We start from the raw sequence: 16,149 nt of genomic DNA, 5'->3' as shown, positions 1-16,149 counted from the left end.
CTCTTAGCAACCCCATGGACTGCAGCCTACCAGGCTCCTCCGCCTATGGGATTTTCCAGGCAAGAGTACTGGATTGGGTTGAACAATTCTGATGGTATCTCCATGTTCATAGTACTTTCACGGCTTTTTCACTCAATGTTTTATTTTCCAAATCTTTCTATGTTGAGATGTGTGTGTGTGTGTGTATGTGTGTGTGTGTGTGTTGACTCATTAAAATATCTGCAAGTATTTAATTGAATGAATATATAAAACTCTCCCCTTGATATGGTCAGATACAACAGATATGATGTCAGTCATCTTGAAAAGATGTCTTTCCTCCTCCAAGGAGAACTGCTGTCTCCTGCACTGACAGTTATCCTAAGACTTCCTTTTGCCTTTCTTGTATTGGGTTTGTACTTTTCTACCTTCCTCTTTCTTGGTTTACACCTTTGTTTTTGCAGTGACCCTGTTATAGTAGGTCCCTGAAAACTAATGCATCGGAGAGAAACTTTTTGAGAACTTGAATATCTTAAAATGCCTTATTTTACCTTCACTTAAAATACTTTTGTTGAATGTGTAATTTTAGGTTGAAATAATTGTCCTTAAGAAAAATTTTAGAGGCGTTGCTCCACTGTCTTTTACCTTTCAAAAGGTTATCCTTGTAATTATTGTCTGACACCTCTGGTTATTGCTTTTCTTCTTTGGGAGTTTGAAGGGTCTTCTGGTGTTTTGAAGTTTCAAGATGGCATGTCCTGATAGGGGTTAATTGCCTCCCCCTCCCCACTCCCCCGGCCCCTCAATGTTCTGGGCAGTAACTGGACCCATTCAGTCTGAAAATACAGACTCTTTTGTTCTGGGAAATTTCTTGAATTATTTCTCTAATATTTTCGTCCTACGCTTTTATAGTTTCTTTTTTTTCAAAGTTTTCTGTTTAGGATTTTGTCCTTCTTTAAGAGATAGTCTTTTAATTTTATTTTTAACCTTCAAAGTGAAGTGTTTCATTTTTTGCTATCTTTTTAACTTCCAAGTATCTTAAAAAAAATCTTCCTTTTCTTTCTGTTTAAAACGGTATCTCGTTATTTGTTCATGGATTTACAATATTTTAGGTCTGAAATGATGCTACCATTTTTAAAGTTTTCATTCTTCTCACCTGAAGACTGTTCCTTCAAATTGCCTTGTTAGCTCCTATCTTTCAATCAGAGGATCAGAGGACTTCTTCAAATATCTGGGGATCCTTGTTTGTTCCCTTGTATTTGAGCAGGACACTAAGCCCGCCTGGGACACGAAGCTAACTGGAGGCTTCATGTAGGCAGCTCCAGTGGTGCCATTTCGTTCAGAAACTCCCCATGTAATTTTCTTTAGACCTTTAGATCTTTTTCTCAAGATATTCCTCTAGAAAAGGCTTTTCATGCTCTTGATTGGAATGTACATATCTGCCTGTCAGAATTTTAGGAACCAAGTAGAGAAAAAAAATGCTGGGAGTGTCAAACTTCAGAATTAAACCTTTTACTTTAGTCTCTCTATTTTCCTAAGGTACCCTGCTGTCAACTAGGCTGGTGTCCCCCAACGCACAGACCTCTCCAGAGAATAAACTGTGGGGTCAAGAAAGGGTGTTTCCTCATTAGACAAAGCAAGGGTGGAGATTTGGGGGTCTAAATGCTTCTTAAACATACTTGAACTGATCTTATTTATAGCTCACTTTTACCCTCATGTCCAGTGGTACTGGAAAACCGATTGATAAATCTTTTGGCAGTTCTGTTCAGTATATCAAGTTGCTTCTTGATTTCTACACTGACAGTTTAGAATTTGACTTTCTGGGTATCTGTTAACTAAGTTACTGCTCATCCATCTGCTTGTCGGGTTGCAGATTTTGCTGCTGCTGTTTGTTCTTCTATGTCTTTTGTTTCTGTGGTTTTAATGTCTTAGAAATCCATTGACTGTCATTTTACTGAAATTTAAGGAGCAAGTGAAGACTAACACATGCCTTTGAATTTCTGTCTTTAAATGGAGGCCAATTATTTTTCTCCTGTAGTTTAAAGTTTTGATTTTTACAAATGTACCTTTTTTTGAGATTTTTTTTTGGGATGTAGACCATTAATAAGTTTTTATTGAATTCATTACAACATTGTTTCTGTTTTATGTTTTGGTTTTTGGCTGAGAGGGATCCCAGCTCCCCACCCAGGGATTGAATCTTTACCCCCTGCATTGGAAGGTGAAGTCTTAAGCACTGGACCGCCAGGGAAGTCTCTGTATCTATACATTTAATTCACTTAGAATGTATTTTTATATGTAGTACTGTTTATTTTCTAGGTGTGCTGTGGTTAGTCACTCAATCATGTCCAACCCTTTGCGACCCATGGACTACAGCCCTGGGTCTGTAGCCCACCAGGCTCCTCTGTCTGATTTCCCAGGCAAGAATACTGGAGTGGGTTACCATTTCCTCCTCCAGGGGATATTTCCAACCTAGGGATTGAACCCATGTCTCCTGTGTCTCCTGCATTTCAGGGAGATTCTTTACCCACTGAGCCATCAGGGAAGATTTTGAGCTACCAGGGAAGCCCTAGCCAAATTTTCCAACATTACTAACTAAATACTGTATCCTTTTCCTTCTACTGTGTAAGCCAATCTCTATCATATTTTGTATTTTCAGCCTTTCTATTCTGTTTCATTAATCTCTTTATCTGTCTTTTTACTAATACCATACTGTTTTCATTACTGTAAAGGTTATGATATCTTGATATCTACCAGAACTACTATCTTTGTTCTTTTTAAAATTACATTGACTCTTCTTGGAACTCTACTCTTTCATGTGAACTACGAAATCATTTTGCTAAATTCCGCTTTGTCAACTGAGATTCAGTTCAGTTCAGTCGCTCAGTCGTGTCCGACTCTTTGCAACCCCGTGAATCACAGCACACCAGGCCTCCCTGTCCATCACCAACTCCCAGAGTTCACTCAGACTCACGTCCATCGAGTTGGTGATGCCATCCAGCCATCTCATCCTCTGTCGTCCCCTTCTCCTCCTGCCCCCAATCCCTCCCAGCATCAGAGTCTTTTCCAATGTGTCAACTCTTCGCGTGAGGTGGCCAAAGTACTGGAGTTTCAGCTTTAGCATCATTCCTTCCAAAGAAATCCCAGGGCTGATCTCCTTCAGAATGGACTGGTAGGATCTCCTTGCAGTCCAAGGGACTCTCAAGAGTCTTCTCCAACACCACAGTTCAAAAGCATCAATTCTTCGGTGCTCAGCCTTCTTCACAGTCCAACTCTCACATCCATACATGACCACAGGAAAAACCATAGCCTTGACTAGCCTGACCTTTGTTGGCAAAGTAATGTCTCTGCTTTTGAATATGTTATCTAGGTTGGACATAACTTTCCTTCCAAGGAGTAAGCGTCTTTTAATTTCATGGCTACAGTCACCATCTGCAGTGATTTTGGAGCCCAAAAAAATAAAGTCTGACACTGTTTCCACTGTTTCCCCATGTATTTGCCATGAAGTGATGGGACCGGATGCCATGATCTTCGTTTTCTGAATGTTGAGCTTTAAACCAACTTTTTCACTCTCCTCTTTCACTCTCCTGTTTCACTTTCATCAAGAGGCTTTTTAGCTGCACTCAATATGCCAGCAAATTTGGAAAACTCAGCAGTGGCCACAGGACTGGAAAAGGTCAGTTTTCATTCCAATCCCAAAGAAAGGCAATGACAAAGAATGCTCAAACTACCGCACAATTGCACTCATCTCACAGGCTAGCAAAGTAATACTCAAAATTCTCCAAGCCAGGCTTCAGCAATATGTGAACTGTGAACTTCCTGATGTTCAAGCTGGTTTTAGAAAATGCAGAGGAACCAGAGATCAAATTGCCAACATCCACTGGATCATGGAAAAAGCAAGAGAGTTCCAGAAAAACATCTATTTCTGCTTTATTGACTATGCCAAAGCCTTTGACTGTGTGGATCACAATAAACTGTGGAAAATTCTGAAAGAGATGGGCATACCAGACTACCTGACCTGCCTCTTGAGAAATCTGTATGCAGGTCAGGAAGCAACAGTTAGAACTGGACATGGAACAACAGACTGGTTCCAAATAGGAAAAGGAGTACGTCAAGGCTGTATATTGTCACCCTGTTTATTTAACTTCTATGCAGAGTACATCATGAGAAATGCTGGACTGGAAGAAGCACAAGCTGGAATCAAGATTGCCGGGAGAAATATCAATCACCTCAGATATGCAGATGACACCAACCTTATGGCAGAAAGTGAAGAGGAACTAAAAAGCCTCTTGATGAAAGTGAAAGAGGAGAGTGAACAAATTGGCTTAAAGCTCAACATTCAGAAGACGAAGATCATGGCAACTGAGATTAGAATCACATTAACCTTATTGTGAAAAAAATTACATCTTTATTCAGTGTCCCATCCATGAACAAGGTACATCTTATTTATCCAAGAGTTCTTTTATGTTCTTTCGTAATATTAAGAATTCTCTCTTAAAACTTTTTCTTAGATTTATTTCTAGTTTTTTTTTTTTTTTAAAGTTTTGCTGCTATTGTAAATTATATGTGCATACATATAATTCTCTTTATTTGACTGGAAGTGAAACATTCAGGAACTCAAGGGAAGCCCAATGAATATAATAAGCATGGAAATTTTCTCTGTAAGAAATCAGCCATCAATCAAAACTCACAGAGAAATCTCTGATGTTTATTGTATACGGATAGTATTTCAGTCCTCGTTGGATATTAGAGGACTCACACAGCAGGTAAATCTTTGAAATTAATCACTTATGAACAGTCTTTTAGCCAGACTTACTCAGTGGGTATTAGAAATTTACACAGGAAAAACAAATCCTGTGAAGGTAATGGATGAAGAAAACTTTTCTGCTGAAAGTCAACCTTCAATTTAATTATGCACTTTTTTTTATTTTTTTGCAGACATTGAGTGAGTATTTATTTTCCGGTTTTGTTTTCCTGCTTTCCCTTTGTTCTTTGTTTCTACTTGTTTAGGATCAACGGTTTGGTCTAAATCATTCATACTTGGTGGAGTCTAGTTTTGGGTGGGATTACTGAACCAAGCAGGGGGAAGGGTATGAGCTGCTTTTTTAAAGCACAGGGATTAAGCAAGGACAGGTACAGCTCAGTTACATATTTGAGATAAAGGCCTCTCCATCAGCCTCAGAGGCCGGGTCCACCCTTGTTCTCCACGTGCTCTTGTTATTTGGGAGGTCTGCTTTAGTTCAAACATCTAGGTTGTTTGGGGACAGCCAGCTATCCAGCTGTTATTAAGGCATTTTGGCATATGAAAGCATATTGCAGGGAAAGTAAACATAAACTCAATTTTCCACTTTGGCTGCTTCAGTAAACACAGTTATTAGCCCCCAGTGAAGCTGGCAGCTCTCATCTGAGTAGACAAAAATCACTGGGTTCAAAATAGACATCCACATCAGCCAGCTCCAATTCACCATCACTGGTATTCACACGTACCAATTAGGTCACTTCTTATCGCTATACTGTGAATTGCAGTTTTACTTTCAGTAGCTGGGCACTTGAAAAGGTTGCAAGATAAATACCAGTGTCTTGCTTTATTGACTAGACCACAGAACCACAGATATGGCAAACCAAACTTCCCAGTGAATTAGGAGAAAGGAAACTTAATTAAAATCCTTCTCAATGCATTTTGTAGGTGAAGAAATAATCCCTAGTCACACGCATTTTGCATATTCACAAAGAGCTTCAACAAAGTTAAGTTCAGATCACTGCTACTGGAATTATGCACTTTTAATGCAAAAACGATCAGTATATAAACATGCTGGGCTTCCCAGGTGGCGCTAATGGTAAAGAACTGCCTGCCCGTGCAGGGGACATAAGAGACGTGGGTTCGACCCCTGGGTCAGGAAGATCTCCTGGAAAAGGGCGTGGCAACCCACTCCAGTATTCCTGCCTGGAGAATCACATGGACAGAGGAGCCTGGTGGGCTATGATCCATAGAGTCGCAAAGAGTTGGACACAACTGAAATGACTTAGAACACAGCATGCATGTGCATACATACCCTATTGCATTTTTTTTTGAATTTTCTTGATGTGGGCCATTTTAAAAAAGTCTTTTTATTGGATTTGTTACAATATTGCTTCTGTTTTATGTTTTGTTTTTGGCCCTGAGGCATACAGGATTTTAGCTCCCTGACTGGGGATTGAACCTGCACTCCCCTGTATTGGAAGGCGAAGTCTTAACCACTGGACCAGCAGGGAATCCCCCTATTGCATTTTAAAATAGTTATTGCTGGTGTACAGGGATGTTAGTGTTTTAGTATGTTGATTTTGTAACTAGCAAACCTCTTTTGTTGCTTTCAATAGTTGGGTCTGAGGAGTATCTTCCATTTATAGGTGGGAAATAATAATAAAAAATAGTAGCAACTTCATGTATTTCTTGGAGAAGGCAATGGCATCCCACTCCAGTACTCCTGCCTGGAAAATCCAATGGACAGAGGAGCCTGGAAGGCTGCAGTCCATGGGGTCGCTGAGGGTCGGACACGACTGAGCGACTTCACTTTCACTTTTCACTGTCATGCATTGGAGAATCCCATTTCATTGCCTGGAGAATCCCAGGGACGGGGGAGCCTGGTGGGCTGCTGTCTATGGGGTCACACAGAGTCGGACACGACTGAAGTGACTTAGCAGCAGCAGCATGTATTTCTTTCCAAGCTTCTTGCTATTCTTTCCCTTTTCTTACTGTTATGTAGCACTTCTACAACGATGTTCATGCAGGGAGAGCAGCCGTCTTTATTTCTGATTTTAATGGTGGTGTTTCTAAATTGTCATCATTATGTGTTATGTTTGGTCTAGGCTTTTGGTGAATTTTTAAATTGTATTAAGAAAATTCTCTCCTACTCATAGCTCACTAAAAGCATTTTAAAAGAGACACATGAGTACTTAATTTTAACTAATGATTTGTCAGTACCTACTGAGGTTTTTCCCTCTTTATTTCATTAACATGAATTTATGCTTTAGTAGATTCTGATGTTGAATTTTCTTTGCATCTTGTACTAAATCCCAAATTATTATGAGGTAATTTAAAAAAATATACTATTGGGCTTGATTTGTTAATATTTTAGGACTCTTCCTTCTATGTTAACAATTGATGTCTATAATTGTCTATCTTGTACTTTTCTAGTTTTGTTATTAAATTTGTAACTTCATAAAATTAGTTAATGACCTTCCTTTCTTTCATCTTTGAAACAATTTCCATAGGATGGAGTATCCCTTCCTTAACATTTTGGCTCGGTAGGTCAAGAATTTGACCCCTAATTCCATTTTTTATTTCCAGTTTATGGCAAGACTCTGAAAGCATTGCTTTGTGATTTACCAAAGCTGGTTTACCATTGAGTAAACTAACTAGAAACAAGTCTGTATTTAGATACTAAAAGGAAGATGCTCTTCCCCAGGCATTCCTGGAGGTTGTCATGTATACCTTCTTTTTCAAGTGTGCTAAAAAGTACGTATTACCATAAAAAAGGAAAGGAAAAAGATACTAATAAATATCAGTGACTTACAATGGTCCCCAGTGATGCTTGGTTTGCTCTCTAATGTAAGTGTGCATTATTTTATAAAAGTAACATTGTTTTTAGGCTAAACAAATGGAACATTCTCCAATGTCCTTTGTAGTCTTGGGAGAAGATTACTCTGTTGTTCTACAAACAGAATTGATTCCAGAGCTGCAATTATGTGAAACTCGTATTGGGCGAAGGGTTGCTTTTGGAAATTATCTTAGGAGAAACCACATTTTTTCTTAGATTTTTTTTTTCAAAGTAAAGCTTAAAACATTTCAAAGAACATTCATTTTTAATCATATGGCTCCCTCTGTTTAAGTAAAACTTTCCCTTGAAATGACTACATGCCTATCTTGGGAATTACTTTCCAAATCTTAAAGAACTTAGATAAGCTTCCTTCTTAAATTCAATTCTCTTTTGAAGAGAAACAAGTAATGACTTTTGAAGTATTGATACTTAATGTGTTAGAAATGAGTGGCAATGGGAAATAAATTTCCTTTATATAACCTCTTATTTTAAAAACATAGGTACAGATCTGACTGAAGGAAAGTCTTTCTGAGTATATCAATTGTCTTATCGTAAAACAAGGGTATGCATTGAAAATTGGGTCAGAAGAACATAAAGTTTATCTCTTGTTGTTAATTCAGTATGCCAAAAACACCTGCTGGAGGAAGGGCATCCTGTTAAGGCCCATTAGTTAATTGCCAAGTAAAGCTGGATTTTGCTTAGTGTGTCATTTTAACCCATGGGGAACTCATTTTTACAAGCAAATAAATTAATTCTCAGTCTTTATTTATTTTTTTTAATTTTAAGTTTTATTATTTTTTTTAATTCTCAGTCTTTAAAAAGAATCTTAAAATGATATGATTGGGTTTCTTGCCTTTTGTTTCAGGAGTAATGGAAGAACCTGACCTTGTGTGAGAATCTCAGCAAAGCAGGAAAAACGACCCTTTGCTATTAGTTGGGCTTTTCCCTCAAACCCTAGAATGGATTCCCAGGACATGGGGCTCATCTGGTGGGGGAACTGCATTAGTGCATATGAGGTAGGCCTAAGTGACCTCAAAACAAAGCGCTTTCCCCCAGAATGATATGGATGTCCTTCTGTTCAGATAAATGGATGTTTCCATCTTGATGCACTTATTCAGAGGTGCCTATAAATCTCATACAGAGTGAAGCAGAGCAAGGAAATACTCAAACAGTTCATTGTAAGAGCTTCTCATGTTCTCCTCTGGACAGAGCTTTTCCAGCTCATGTTGGTGGAATCTCTGTCCATGTGCTCTCTTGTTCTCTAGGCGCATAATCCTGCATCCTTCCCATTAGAGATGACTGTTTAGTTCTCAGTTGTCTTGATGGTCTGCCAGTCACTTATGTCTCTTTTTGAGGTCTGACTTTTTTTTTTTTCACTTTTCTACTTTTCAATTGTGGATTCCACAGAGAGACAGAGAGACAGAGAGAGAGAAAAGGAGGTCTTAACATTATTTTATGGTAGGAGTTTAGACCTGTGATATGATAAAGGATCTCATATTTGGAGCTTTGAAGACGGATGGCTGGGGCATTGAGGTAACAAGACAGTAATTGCTGGATGGTGCTATGGCTTATCCATCATGGGAGCTAAGCCAGAGCAGTTCTACAGAATTCAGTTTGGTGCCATGCTCTTTGAAAGCAAACTCTAATCTTCCTTTATCAGTAATATGAGTATAGTGCTGGTACCTAGTAAATAATTAAGACATATTTGGCTTTTAGTTGATTGACTCCATATTAAAGACACCTCAATAGAAATACAAACACTCTAGGTCACTGGCTAAGGCTCTGCTCATGTTTTGGGCTGTGGAGTGTCTGGGCTGCACTGAAGGATGCTGTGTGAGGACAAAAACATGCTTATTATTTGGATGCTATAAGCTAAGCTGTGAATACCTGCTTATTAAGCTGCTATTGCTCCTTTTTATAATTTTCTGAGATGTTCCACAATGGCACCGAAACAGCCATAAGGGAACAAATTCTGTCAATCTGGTTTAGAATTTTTAGGTTTACATTATTCCAATATTATTTTTGTGAGTTCTCCAGTTCCTGCTGAGTGGATTGCATGATATTTAAAAAATAGAATTAATGGATGCTTTAGCTCACTGGAACTGCAGTCCTAGGAGCAAGAGGAGGAGAATGAGTCTACCACAGATAGAAGAGTTGTTTTAAATTTAATTTTGTAGTGTCTAGTTGTTATGGCTAGCCTGGGCAAATGGATGAACAGTGAATAAAGAGAATGAACAGATAAATCAATATTAATGTTTTCCATTCTGTGTCTCAGAATCAATCATAAGACTGTGGCTGGGTCCCAATTTTTGGCACCAATCAAAATGACAACCTTGGTTTCTGGGACCATTCCTTGATGCATTTGTTTTTGGAGGGCAGAGATAAACTCGGGAAAGATGGAATGCTGTATTTTTCCACCAGAGACATTGTTTGTGTTGTTCTTGTCCTTCTCTTTTTTAAAGAGGTCAGGGAGGCCCTTTGCTGCAGGGCCATGTGCTAATGCTCCCAGAGTTACTGCGGCGCTGCTCAGAGCACAGACGGACACGGCACCTCCTTCTCCGAAGGGTCCAAGGGCTCTTCCAATGTCATCATCTCAGCCTTCCCCACAAAACATCCCACCTGGAGACGTCCTTTATAATGTAGCGGGTGAGTGGAGAGCATTGTCAGCAGCATTAGCTGCATAATACATGGGGGTGGATGGGTTTTAGTCTCTAAGTCGTGTCCGACCCTTGCAACCTCATGGACTCTAGCCTGCCAGGCTCCTCTGTCCATGAGATTTTCCAGGCAAGAATACTGGAGTGGGTTGCCATTTCCTTCTCCAGGATATCTTCCTGGCCCAGGGATAGAACCTGCGTCTCCTGCATTGCAGGCAGATTCTTTACTGAATCTGAGCTACGCCCAGTGCAAAATGGAAACAGATTCTTTACTGACTGAGCTACGCCCAGTGCAAAATGGAAACCAGGGGACCCTGGTTTAAGCTAGGATTTTAAGACAGGGACAGCAGAGCATTAAACCAAGAGCACACCTCTTCTGAGCAACTACACAGATCACCAACATGCCCATGAATCTGGCCTTGGTTACCAGGAGTTTGTCTTCTTGAAAGGATGCTTTATTTAGAGACACAGCATTTCAGAAGAAGAGGCAGCCACAACCAGAAAGACTTCTTCCATGCCTTCTTTTTCTTTCTTTCTCTTGTCTGGTGAGGCTGTTTCTCCCACTGATCTCTGGCATTTCTGCCCCAAACTCCACGTCATCTCCCTGCTTACTCGCTCCTTTCTCCCAACCTCTTCTTGCTCCCAGATTGTGTCATCACTGGCAAAAATATTCAAGGTGTCTCTGACAATTGTTAGCTCCTTTCTCTCCACAACTGTTGCTGTGATTTCAGAATCTGACTTCAGATACTCAGAATCCCGCTCTCTCTTTCCCCTTCCACGCCTCTCACTGTGGTCCAAGCCACCAGGATCTCTTGCTTGTAGGATTGCCATGAAACAGCCTCTGAGCTATTCTGCCTCCCTCCCCTAGGCTGCACCCTCCAGCTTGTGCTAACATAGCAGAGCATGTCTGTCCTCTCCTCACATCTCTCCAATGGCTCCCATCTGGCTCAGGGCCTTGTGTCCTAATCTACTAGCTTCCACTGGAGCCACCTTGTTTTTCTCAGAAAGATGCCCTTTCCCAGGCATGTTTGCACAAGGGCCTTTGTGGAATGCTCTCCCCTCAGATAACCCTGGTGACTCCCTGCTTCGCAGCCTCCAGGTCTTTAAATGACTCCTTAGAACTACACACTCCCCTATAGCTTCCCTATACCACCTAATGCTGTTTTATATTTCATTTTTGTCCTTAGCATTTACCTCCATTGGCTATGTGATATGTTTACTCATGTAATATATATGATATGTATTGCCTGAGTTCTGCTACTAGAAAAACCTTATGAAGGCAGGGATTTTCCCCTGTTCCCCTGTGTACCCCCAGTACCTAGGATGGTGCCTGGTATATAGCAGATGCTCACTTATTATTGGCAGGAGGATGAATCTTTGCTAGAATCAGGCTTCCTTTGATATTTCCTGCTGTATTTTAAAGCTGTCGGTCCTTGGCCTGCTTTAACCAGTTGGATATCACTTCCTGAATATCTACACTTGCTCCTCATTCATTTACTCAGAAATGTGCTGAGAGCTGCGAATACAGTAGTAAAACAGAGAATAGCTTCATGGTATTTGCATGCTAGGGACAGCAAAGCAAAAAAAAAAAAAAGAACAGAAAGCAAAAGGCAATAGTTCAGGTGATTGTGACAATGGTTTGGTGTTTGGCAGAGCAGTAACCTGACGTCTGGTGGCCTGGGAAGTCTTCTGTGGGGGTGAAGGGAACATCTGAGATGTGATCTGAATGATAAGGAGCCACAAGGTGAGAATCTGCTGGAAGAGCTTTCCAAGTCACAGAAACCAAGTACAGCCAAGGAGCAGAAGGAAGCCATTGCAGTTGGAGTGTGGCAGAGAAGTAGCGATGAGCTCAGGGAGACAGGATGATGGGGGTGTTACCATCTAGGGTTCTTGGTCTTCCCCAGTAAATAGAAATTGATAAGAGACCAGATAAGAAATTCTGACAGGGCTTTCTTGGGGCTCCTGCTGCAGCAGGAGGGAGCAAGGACAAGTAACAATTTCCCTTGCTCTCTCTCTTAGGTGGGGTTGGGGCTGGTTCTTTATATAGGGTGAGGGTAGAGGTGGGTCCAGGGATCTGACCAGAGAGGTGGCTTAGGTGGTTTGCCCACCCCTTTGGATGGTATTGAGTGCAGGGGGGCATGCACAGTACCCTAATTTTGCTCCCGATACCCTGATTTTTCCCAGTTCTTCAGAAATGGCAGTTGGGTTTTTGGTCTTTTTGTATTAATATCTCATTGTCCATAGTTTGCCCCAACTGTACACGCATGCAGTTGTTTTTAGCCCCTTAGAGTTTCTTTGTATTTTGTTGTTAGAGGAGACGTTTGTCCAGATGTGGCAGGAAAGGGGACACTTTTCAGGGCCCTAGAGTGGATTCTTGCCTAATACTCGGAAGTGAATTGTCTGAGGAAACACATATGCTGACAAAGCAAAAGACTTTATTGGAAAGGGGTGCCTGGGTGGAGGCAGCAGGGTGAGAGAACTCAGGAGAACAGCTCTGACATGTGGCTTGCCGTCTCAGGTTTTACAGTAATGGGGTTAGCTTCTGAGTTGTCTCTGGCCAATAATTTTGACTCAGGGTCCTTCATGGTATTACACACACTCAGCCAAGATGGATTTCAGGAGAAGGATTCTGGGAGGTTGGTCTATATACGGACCGGCATCACTTCTTTCCTTTTGACCTTCCCTAAATTCTTATGGTTGGTGGTAGCTTATTAGTTCCAGATTCCTTACCAGGACCTCCTGTTTAAGAGAACTCATGCAAGTGGTTACTATCATGCCTGGCCAGAGTGGAGGGCTGCTGCTGCTGCTGCTGCTGCTGCTAAGTCGCTTCAGTCGTGTCCGACTCTGTGCAACCCCATAGACGGCAGCCAACCAGGCTTCCCCGTCCCTGGGATTCTCTAGGCAAGAACACTGGAGTGGGTTGCCATTTCCTTCTCCAATGCATGAAAGTGAAAAGTGAAAGTGAAGTTGCTCAGCTGTGTCTGATTCTAGCAACCCCATGGACTGCAGCCTACCAGGCTCCTCCATCCATGGGATTTTCCAGGCAGGAGTACTGGAGTGGGTTGCCATTGCCTTCTCCAAAAGTGGAGGGCAGTTTTGGTCAATGGTTCTCCTAACACAGGTGCAAGCACTGCAGTAAAGCGTCCCAGGTCCCAGATCCCAGCCGGTCTTGGGTGGACCTTGCAAGTCTGGAAAGCAGTGGGAATTTTCATCTAGGCTCTAGAGTCTGTGGTGGAAAGCAACTCTCTTCTGTGTCTCAGGCTTCAAGTGCCTCAGACACTGACACTTGTGTTCTCTGGAGCACAGATCATGGTCATTGGAGGTAGGCAGACCTCAGTCCCAATTCCATTTGCATTATTTACCAAGGACATGACTCTGGGTTTGGTTCCAGAGTGGAGCACTACGCAGTTAACAAATGTTTACTGGTATTTCCTGTGTCCCTGGAGGACACCTTGCTGTGCCAGGGGTTAACTCTTCAGTTCCTGGATCTGAGGAGACCTGGGGAATTCTTGAAGAAGAGACTTGAGGCAGTGGCCTGTTACCAACTGTGCAAAAGTATTTTAGGAGTGTCATATTTTAACTGGGTATTGTCAGAGACCAAATCCAGTGAAGAGGATGCAAGATGGTGACATGTAGTCCCTTTCTGTGCTGTGCTTAGTCACTCAGTCATGTCCAACTCTTTGCAACTTCATGGACTGTAGCCCACTCCTCTGTCCATGTGGATTCTCCAGGCAAGAATCCTGGAGTGGGTTGCCATGCCCTCCTCCAGAGGATCTTCCCAACCCAGGGGTTGAACCCAGGTTTCCTGCATTGCAGGCGGATTCTTTACCATCTGAGCCACCAGGGAAGCCCAGTCCCTTTCTACCTGACACCTGTAGTCTGGGAGTTGGTCAGGGGAATATAAATCCTTGACATACATTGTCTTATTTAATTTTCATATAATCTGAGTTAGGAAGCAATACAGCATGTTAGTCAAGAGTATAGGCTCCAAATAGCTCTCTGTGTTCAAATCCAGGCTGGTCACCTTCTTAGTTGTGTGTCCTTGAGTAAGTTATGTACCCTCTCTGTGCCCCAGTTTCCTCTTCCATAGAAAGGAGATAATAATTACCTGGAGATGATATCAGCTTCCTAGGGTTGGGGTTGGCATGAGGATTGACTGTGTTTTTTCAAATAAGTAATCACAACAGTCTCTGAGGCACATCACAAGTTCCCCATTTATAGAAGAGAAAGCCAAGGCTTGGCAATTCAAGAGCCTTTGCAAATTCACATTGATGGGAGTGGAGAAGCCAGGACTGAAACCCAGATTCTTCAATTTAATACTGTGTTCTTTCTATTCCAAACTAGTGCTTCCTAAGAGGGCTACTAGTGAAATTTTATGTGGAGGTCTATATGGGTAATACCCCTTAACTCAATACTAAGTTAAGATTGTTTAGAAAATACTTATAAAACTTTATGATGATTTTATCATAAAACTAATATAACCTTATCAGAGAAAATTTAGAAGAAGAAAAACTATCCATCTCATTGTACTTCAACAGGTCTGTTGCTCTAGATAGATGAGAGATAAGCTCTGAGCAATAGTAGCAGGAGGGGTGGAAAATGGGACGGGTCAGAACCTATGACCTGCCACTGGTTACATTCTAACTTGCCCATGTTTGGGAATGCCTCCAGTGTGGGGGAGTTCCCAGGGGAAACTGCTCCCCAGTGTCTTTAAAGGAGGTCTGCGTTTGGTGGTTGTCACTACCTGGAGAAGAGAGGATGCCCTGGGTCACTGGTGTAAGGAGTATGAGGGGTAGCATTTCAGTTGGATTCCACTGTGGAAGCTTCCCAGTGCTCAAGGTCATGGGGAAGGCTCCAGAGGCAAGTAGTGTGGCACATAAGATGTGGTGCTTCAATGAACTGTTCTGACTTATTTTGTAATGGATGAAAAATATATAATTACCATACTTACCTGGTGACACAGTGGATAAGAATCCGCCTGCTGACAGGGGACATGGGTTCGATCCCTGGTCTGGTAAGACTCCACAAGTTGTGGAGTAACTAAGCCTGTGGGCCTCAACTACTGATACACGCACACACTACAGCCAGCAAGTTGCAGCTACTGAGCCCTTGTGCTGCAACTGCTGAAACACGTGTGCCTACAGCCTGTGCCCTGCAATGAGAAGCCTGCTCACTGCAACTAGAGAGTAGCTCCCACTCTCTGCAACTGCAGAAAGCCCGTGTGCAGCAACGAAGACCCAGCACAGCCAAAAATAAATAAAAATAAATAGGTGAATACAGCAGTGCTGTTTCTTCAGTCATGTCTGACTCTTTATGACCCTATGGACTATAACCTGCAAGTCTCCTCTGTCCATGGGATTCTCCAGGCAAGAATGCTGAATTGAGTTGCCATGCCCTCCTCCAGGGGATCTTCCTGGTCCGGGGATTGAACCTGAGTCTCTTATGTCACCTGCATTGGGAGGCGAGTTCTTTACCACTAGCACCATTTGGGAAGCCCAAAATATAGCAATGTGTACATGTGAAAAAAATATCTTAAGTATTTATATATATATATATATATATATATAAAGTATGCAGCAACATCCCAAACATTTGGATCCTGTACAATGTGCTTTGGGAAATGCTTCACAGAATGGCAAGAAAATATGTTGTTTTGAGAAAAATGTTCAGAGACAATGAAACAGAGGCCTGGGTTGAAAAAAAAAGATTCTTTCTAAGATACTGACTTAGAAAGAATAAGACTAAGAATTCACCTGAAAACAAAAGACATGGTGATCAAGCAGGGGCATAAGAGTGAAATGAACACGCCTTACTCATGTGTGTGTCTGTGAGTCTGCATGGCCATGTTTGTAAATACTTTGTACCAACATCCTTGTTCCTTTCATCACTAAATACATCACTTTTATGAAAACTGGCCTATAGCATGTGTGTTAGATACTTTTTTTCCT

At 41.6% G+C, this 16,149-nt stretch overlaps 1 long non-coding RNA gene across 1 annotated transcript in view; it reads left to right on the top strand.

Moving 5' to 3' along the window:
• Positions 1-9,917: 9,917 nt before the first annotated feature.
• Positions 9,918-16,149, top strand: part of LOC113899208 — a 44,271-nt gene continuing 38,039 nt past the window's right edge. Inside the window, exon 1 of the long non-coding RNA XR_003512870.1 lies at positions 9,918-10,193. This is a non-coding gene — a long non-coding RNA (uncharacterized LOC113899208). The remainder of the gene's footprint in view (positions 10,194-16,149) is intronic.

This window comes from Bos indicus x Bos taurus, chromosome 1, assembly GCF_003369695.1.
Source record: "Bos indicus x Bos taurus breed Angus x Brahman F1 hybrid chromosome 1, Bos_hybrid_MaternalHap_v2.0, whole genome shotgun sequence".
Taxonomy (NCBI): Eukaryota; Metazoa; Chordata; class Mammalia; order Artiodactyla; family Bovidae; genus Bos; species Bos indicus x Bos taurus.
The sequence above is the reverse complement of the archived record's forward strand: the minus strand, read 5'-3'. Positions and strand labels throughout refer to the sequence as shown.